The 8298-nt window shown below is 39.3% G+C and overlaps 1 protein-coding gene across 1 annotated transcript in view; it reads left to right on the forward strand.

Annotated features, from left to right (window-relative positions):
• The first annotated feature begins 736 nt into the window (after positions 1-736).
• Positions 737-8298, forward strand: part of AMOTL1 (angiomotin like 1) — a 171581-nt gene continuing 164019 nt past the window's right edge. The window contains exon 1 of the mRNA XM_011926574.1: positions 737-901. The gene's annotated coding sequence lies outside the window, so the exon portion shown is untranslated. The remainder of the gene's footprint in view (positions 902-8298) is intronic.

Consider the following 8298-nt stretch of genomic DNA (forward strand, 5'->3'; position numbering starts at 1 on the left):
GCATCAAGAGTAGGTGATTGGCCCACTGGGTAGCTTGAAATGACCTTGAATCCCATGTTCAAATCCAATTCCTCCAGCCTCACCTTTAACATACAGAAAAAAAAAAATCCTCTCTCTTTCCCTAAATCCTTCTGTTTAGAATGCAGGCATGTTTTGAACTGATATATTAATATTACAAATGACCCCATATTGAATGAGTGGCATTATACACAACAAAAAGAAAATAAAAATTGGCTGCATTTTTGAGAAAGGCTGTCACACTTTTTCCTATAGCAACTAACCTCTTTTCTTAACTGAATATTTTTCCCTTTGCAAAGTCCAGTCACCTGTTTGTCGCCTTTGCTTACAAATTCATAGCTCTGAAAATTTCTTAGCAAGGTGCTCATTTCCAGCTTCTTATGACCCCTCCTTCTGGCTGAAATATCTTCGCTTCTTCTTCCTCCCTGCCTCCACTTCCCCAATAATTTTCACCTCTCAGAAAGTCTAAATATCTGTTTTCCTTCCCTAGAGTGCTGTTTTTCAGAGTTGGAGCTGGGGGAGATAATGACATGACTCAAGGAAATAAGTGCATAATTTTTCTTTCCCTGGTGCCAGTTAAGGCAATTGGTGCCTTAGGATTTTCTGAAGCTCTTTGAAAACAACAGGGTTAGTCAGATTCCAGCGATTTACCTTCTGAAGGCTGAGCATGTCTGGGCAATGGCTGCATAATTTGGATGGAGTCATCACTGATGAAGCGGAGTTGGCTCAGCCAGGCAGCACTCGTTGCTCTTTTTAAACTCCACGGCACCAGGGATGAAGTCACCTTTCTTCTTTTAAACGAACACATTTGCTCTGTGAGTCCCTGTCACTTCTGTTAGAACTTTGTATTTTTTCCACTGCCGGTCACCAGGACTTCTCACAGGTAAGAAAATTCTTATTTAGTGGATTTCACTCTAGGGAACCTTGACATGAGGGGGGCACTTTGGAAGGCATCTATGGGCAGAGTTGGAGTTAGATCAAGAAATACTCCATTGGGTGGGGAGAGTGGCTGTTTCCATGGCAGCTGGTCCCCAACTGGTGGGGTGGCAGACCATGGCTAGGCGAAGTCGCTTTGAGCTGCAGTGGTGGGCTCCCACAGGGGGCATGGGGATCTAATTGGGGCTTGGTGTTAGGTGACTATTCTAAGAGTTGTATAATGAGCATGTTAGTGAAGCAGCTATAAGTGGACTCTTTTGGGCTAGAGCCATCCATACTCCCTTTGCCTTCCTGCTGACTGGGTAGACCCTTAGAGGGCTGATCCTTATAAAAGATGTGTGGAAAAGCAGCTCTCTGGAGAGCCTTGATTTGCTGTTTAGCTGGTGTGAATGCTTCCCGTCTTTCACAGGAGTGTAGCAGGAAACAAAGGGGCCCAGGATCCCTGTTCTGACATGCAGGTACCTTGTTCAAACAATGGTTGTGCTGCTGCATGTCGGGCAGAAGTGTACAAACACATCTTAGTGCCTGACCCTATGAGTTCTTCCAAGAAAATGCACATGAGATCTGTGTGTGTGTGTGTGTGTGTGTGTGTGTGTGTGTGTGTGTGAAGGCAGACCTTGTGCTCCAAGAGACCACTAAAATCTCCCTGCAACACTTTCTATGAGTTATGTGAGTCTCTGTCACTGATTGAATCATATAGCTCTTATTAGCTTTGGAAGGCTCAATAAAGACATCTTGTTTATGACAGAGGTGCCTGCAAGATGATAAATGGCTTTTGGAAAGAGAGTTGAACCACTGTCAAATGAAAACGTCGAAAATTGCAGAGCCCTTTATTTCTTGGCACAGAAGCCTGCCACATATAGTATTTGGCACAATCATCTATAACCCATACAGGGAGCAAAGACTCTCATTTAGATAAGAGATATTTGCCTTGTTTTAAATGCAATTGCACACTGGCTGCCAGTGCCTAGTTATACATTCACCTCAGATTAGACCATATCCAGAATTCATCCTCACCTGAAATCTGCTCCCCGTTCTGTGTCCCCTAGGTCAGTAAAAAGTTCCTGGTGGTAGAGTTCTGGATTTCACCCTAAACACCCCTCCAAACTTCCTCACATTTTCACATCCGATTTGGGAACACATTCAGCAGATTCAAACTCCATATTATCTCTCAAATCCATCCACTTCTCCCCACCTCTGCAGATATTACCCTAGTTTAAAGCCCTTATCACTTTCTTCTAGGAATACAGAAGCCTCACATCTGGGCTTCTTCTTTCCAGTCTTACCTCCCAGCAGCAGCCAGAATGATGGTTCTAAAATAATTGATCATCACCTGCACAATCCAATCACCAGTCTGTTGAGTCAGTCTTCTTAGTATCTCTCCAAATTGTTTACATCTCTCCACCCTACCACTACGACCTTGGTCTAACCCATCAACACACTTTGTCTGAGTTACTGCAGTATGCCCTCAGCTGGTCCCCCTGCTACCAGGCTCACTTCACTCCTAGTATAAGACATTCAAGCTTCTTGTTTTACCAAGCTTTCTAAGGACACTTTTACCAGAGTAGAACTTGAAATGCTTATTACTCTATTTGGAGTTCAGAAGCATTAGCATTTTATGACTCTTGTAGGTGCTTGAAGGAGACAGGCTAGAGTGCGAGAGGATGGGGAATGTAGAAAGCAGTGGGAAGGCAGCCTGAAGAATGCGTAAGCCTCAGACCTTAGAACCATGTGGGTCTTCATTTGAATCCCAGCTTCTCCACCTCCCAGTATGGCTTGGACCAAATGTCTAAACCTTCATGAGGCTCATTTCCCTCAACTGTGAAATGGAAATAATACCTGCTTCATCAGGTAAATAGAAGAGTTAAATGAGAACATTTATGGAAGGCTCTAAAACATAGCAATTAAGAAATTTTAGTACCTTTCCTTTTTTCCTTCACTTTTAAGTGTTATAATCTCTAACTACCACCTATCTTGTTAGTATTCATGTGTATGTGTTTAAAACTATCGGTAGTTTGCATGGTAGGAAGGAGGAGTGGCAAAGAAATACATGAGAACTCTCTTAAGAAACTTGCAGTTTACTTAGGGAAATAAAGTCAACCTAAACAGCACATCTATAAACGTCTATAAAACAAGCAATCTGTGATTTTAATGTGTGTAGTAATACCAATTACATAACCAGGAAAGGCCTGAGTAAACAGGTCTGCAAATATCTGCGGACACAGTGTAAATAGATCTATATCAAGCAGTTTTAGAGTTCAGCTACTCAGAGATTTAAAAATCGTTGGTTGATGTAAAACTTTCAAAAAGGACTTGCGCATTTAGAGTGGCTTAAGGACGTGCAGATTAGTGTTTAAAATGACTACACACTCATTCATTAATCAAGCATTTATTGAGTGCCTACTCTGTGCCAGCTCCTAGACTATACGGATTCTTTGCTACCCTTCCCACAAGAGATTAATGCTAATTCTCCACCTCTTAAATAAAGGCTAGCCTTAGGGACTTGGTTGACCAATAGAATGAGAAGGCGGCAACATTCTGGGACACCCACAGCTAGGTTCTATGAAGGTTTACATCTTCCTCCTGGGTTTCTTGTCTCAGTCACTCTGGGAAAAGCCAACTACCATGTAGGGTCATGTGCTAGTAAACTGGCTCTCTGGAGAAAAAAAAAAAAAAGTTCCTGATTTGCAGTGTTTGCCAGTTTTCATGGTGTGAATACTCCCACTATGGCTTCCAAAATGATAGCACTGAACACAGGTTTGGGAGGAGATATGCAGAATCAGCTCTTATAAGCCAATACAAGCTGGCCCAAGCCCATGACTGTCAATTACTCTGAGACCAGCATACTGTGAGAAAGTCCAAGCTGGCCACACGGAGAGGCTACAAGGATTGAATCCCAACCAGTCCTCAGATTTTCCAGCCATTCAAACTTAGGCTTCAGACACGTAAGGAAAGAAACTTTTAAATGACTCCAGACCCCGCAACTATCTGACTGCAACTATATGAGAGACCCTGAATGAGAACCACTCAGCTCAGCCCACTCAGCCCACAGAACACTGAGAGATAATAACCATTTGTATTAATTAAGTTTGGCGGTGGTTTTTATGCAGCATTAGATAATGGGAACAAGGTGGTAACCTTGATTGCTCTGAAGCCAGCTGAGATCAAGCCCCTGAGGTAGTGTCAAGAATAGAAGAATCTAACCAGGTAGTTCTTTGTCCTTGCATATTTCCTGGCCTTATACCACTGACACAAATGTTTTGGTTAAAAAGACTGGAGAAAGAGACTCATTTACTAACTCGTTTTACCATTATAATAAAATCAGGGAAAAAACATCTCTCACACTCACACATACACTCTTCTCTCATCATCTGCCTCCATACCTACCCACTCAACTCTCCTCATACAAGGCTCTGCTGAAGATCTGCCTTGCCTGCTATATTGACTGTGCCCCATCCTCCACATGGAATTTGTTAGGAGAAGGAGGTAGAGCAGAGACAATATGAAGTCAGGGAACTGCCCAGAGGTGCCACCTGAGGCCTGGTGGAAAGCACCTGAAGCCATGAAAAAAGAGTAGCAAAGAGGAGGATTTTAAACAGGCTTTGGTGAAGACACATAGACTATTGGTTAAAAGTATGAATTTTGAAGTCAGATGACCCGGGTTCCTATCAGGACTCTGACATTTTCTAGTTGCTGACCTGGGGAAAGTATCTAGACATGTCTTCTCAGTTTCTTCCTCTTTAAAATCTGGATAGTAATGCCATCTCACCAAGTTCGCTTGACGATTCTATTTGTAGATGGTATTTGTGGAGTGCTCAGCACAGTGCCTAATACATCTGTGTTATGTAAATGAACAACTAACAGTGGCAGTAGTGACAGCACTGGAGCAGTACTAATGATACTGTTGTTGCAAGTCCCAAAGCCACAGGCTCCCTGGCAAACCCAGAGCGTCAGTCGGTCAGTCACACTACAGGTGCCCGAGATAAGCGTTCAATAAGTACTGATATCACACTGAGTATCTACATTCTGCATATCTCTTCTACTGTCATTTTTTTCCCCTTTTTGCCCCTAAATGCATTTCCAAAGGCTTAAAAACACACCTGTGCATCCCATCCTCTGTATCTAAAACAATATGAACTGGGACCATGTTTTCTCATTTCTTGTGAGACCTCTTCTTACCTTCCGGTGTGTAGCAGGTAGTTGAACAGTTTAGTGCTCAATATATTACAACTATTTATTCCATTTTTTAAGCTGTATTTAAGGAGAAACTGAAGTTAGATGACTTCTAAGGGATCCAAAGCCCCAGGTACTCCAAAAATTTTAGGTTTACCAGTATACAGATAGATGCCACCACTTTGGTAGGTCAGGGTGAAGGATAAAATCACTCTTGAGAGCAAAATCTGAATATTCTCTTGCTTTATTCATACTTTGCGAATACAAAATTTTAATCTGTGTAATTTTTTTTTAATTTTTTGAGATGGAGTCTCTCTCTGTTGCCTAGGCCAGACTGCAGTGGCGCTATCTCGGCTCACTGCAAGCTCCACCTCCCGGGTTCACACCATTCTCCTGCCTCAGCCTCTCGAGTAGCTGGGACTAGAGGTGCCCGCCACCGCGCCCAGCTAATTTTTTGTACTTTTAGTAGAGATGGGGTTTCGCCGCATTAGCCAGGATGGTCTCAATCTCCTGACCTCGTGATCCGCCCACTTTGGCCTCCCAAAGTGCTGGGATTACAGGCATGAGCCACCGCACCCGGCCTTGTGTAATTTTAATATATGAATTGATGCTTGACAGATTGGTCTCATTAAATTTATGGTTGATCTAGTTGTGTATTTTGTAAACAAAGAATCATGCAAACACTCTGGCTATTAAAGAATAGCTGGCTTGTATAGTTTTAAAAAACATTAAGCATTATTTATAGATTCATGAGTCTATGAGTGCCCCCTTCACCCAGTCTTCCCCACTGTTAACATTTACATAACTATAGTACAATATCAAAACCAGATAATTGACATTGGTACAATCCACAGACCTTATCAGATTTTATCAGCTATCCATGTATACATTGTGCGTGTGTGCATGTGTGTGTGTGTGTGTGTTATTGTATACAGTTTTTATCACATTAGCTTCATGTAACTATTGCCACAATCAAAATATCACTAACTATATCATCACTGCAAGGTTTCTTTATACTTCCCTTTTAAAGCCATGGTCCCATCCCTAACCCTTTGAGACTATTAATCTGTTGTCCATTTATATAATTTTGTTTCGAGGATGTTATATAATCATGCATGATGTAACCTTATGATAATGGCTTCTTCCATTCAGCATAATAACCTTGAGATCTATCCAAGTTGTTATGTGTATCAATAGTTGTTTTCTTTTTGTTACTATGTTGAATTGCATAATATGGATTTACTACAGTTTGCTTAAGCATTCACTCATTTATCCATCGGAGGACATTTGGGTAGTTTCTAGTATTTGGCTGTTACAAATAAGGATGCTATGAACATTCATGTACAAGTTTTTACATGAACATACATTTTCATTTATTTAGGATAAATGCCTGAAAATATGATATCTGGGTTTTATGTTAAGTTTTTAGTTTTAAAAGAAACTGTCAGACTATTAATATTTATACAGAATGGCCATAATATTTTATGTTACCACCAGCAATATATGAATAATAGAGTTTCTGCATCTTTGCCAGAATTTGGTGTTATCACTATTTTTTATTTTAGTCATTCTGATAGATGGATAGTGATACCTAATTGTGGTTTTAATTTGTGTTTGCCTAATGGGCAATGATGCTGACCATCTTTTCATGTTGTCATCTGTATTTCATCTTCAGTCAAATGTCTGTTTATGCCTTTTGACTCATTAAATGGGATAGCTGGCTAGCTATATGTAGAAGAGTGAAACTGGACCCCTGCCTTTTACCATATACAAAAATTCACTCAAGATGAACTAAAGATTTAAATATAAGACCTCAAACTATAAAAGTCCTAGAAGAAAACCTAGAAAATTGGCCTTGACAAAGAATTTTTAGCTAAGTCCCCAAAAGCAATTGTAACAAAAAGAAAAATTGACAAATTGGACCTAATTAAACTAAAGAGCTTCTGCACAACAAAAGAAACTAGCAACATAGTAGACAGACAACCTATAGATTGGGAGAAAATATTTTCAAATTATGCATCTGACAAAGGTCTAATATCCAGAATCTCTAAGGAACTTAAACAAGCCAAAACACAAATAACCCCACTGTTATCTAATTGGATTGTTTTGTTGTTGTTTTTCGCTGTTGAGTGTTGTGAGTTCTCTATATATTCTAGATATAAGTCCTTTATTAGATGTATGTTTAGCAAATATTCTCTCCCACCCTGTAATTTTTTTTTCTATCCTCTTGAAAGGGTCTTTCACAGAGCAAGAGTATTTAATTTTCATAAAGTCCAATTTATCAATTTTTCCTTTAATGTATTGTGCTTTTAGCTCAAAGTGAAAGAACTTTTTACCTAGCCCCAGTTCACAAATATTTTATATTTTTTCCTAAAAGATTTATGGTTTTATACTTCATGTTTAGGTATTTAATCTATTTTGAATTAATTTATATGTAATATGTCAAGTTTAAGTTAAATTTAATTTTTTTTTTTTTTGTCTCTGTATGTCCCATTTCTCAAGCACCAATTGTTTAAAAGGCTCCCCTTCTTTCTTTGGATTGGTTTTTCAGCTTTGTCAAGAAATCAACTGGGCATATTTGTGTGACATTATCTCTGGGTTCTCCATTCTCTTCCATTGATGTGCCTATCTCTCTGACAATACCACACTCTCTTGAGTATTTGACTACTGTTATATAGTAAGTTGCATGGTAGCTTTATAATAAGCAATACACTAAATAGAGTTATTCCTCCCACTTCAGGGTTATTTGTCAAAAGTTTTAGAGATCCTTGGGACTTTCACTTTCCACATAAACTTTAGAATGAGTTTGTCTCTATCTACAGAACCTTGCTAGGATTTTGATAGGAATCCTCTTAGACATGTAGTTTAATTTGGGGAGAAGTGACATTTTTACTATGTTGAGTCTTCCAATCCTTTAACATGGAAAATTTCTGCACTTGTGTGGGTCTTCTTTGTTGTTTTTTTTTCTTTTAGGAAACATTTTATAATTTTCAATATACAGATTCTGTAGGTATTTTGTTAAATTTATACTAAGTACTTAACTTTCTTTGGAGCAATTGAAAATGATATTGCATTGTTATACTTCAGTTTCCACATATACATACTTAATATAGATAAATGCAATTAATTTTTATGTTAATATTAAATCCTGCAACTGTGTTGAACTCATTA

The sequence above is a fragment of the Colobus angolensis genome, unplaced genomic scaffold, assembly GCF_000951035.1.
Source record: "Colobus angolensis palliatus isolate OR3802 unplaced genomic scaffold, Cang.pa_1.0 Scaffold7, whole genome shotgun sequence".
NCBI classification, from domain to species: Eukaryota; Metazoa; Chordata; class Mammalia; order Primates; family Cercopithecidae; genus Colobus; species Colobus angolensis.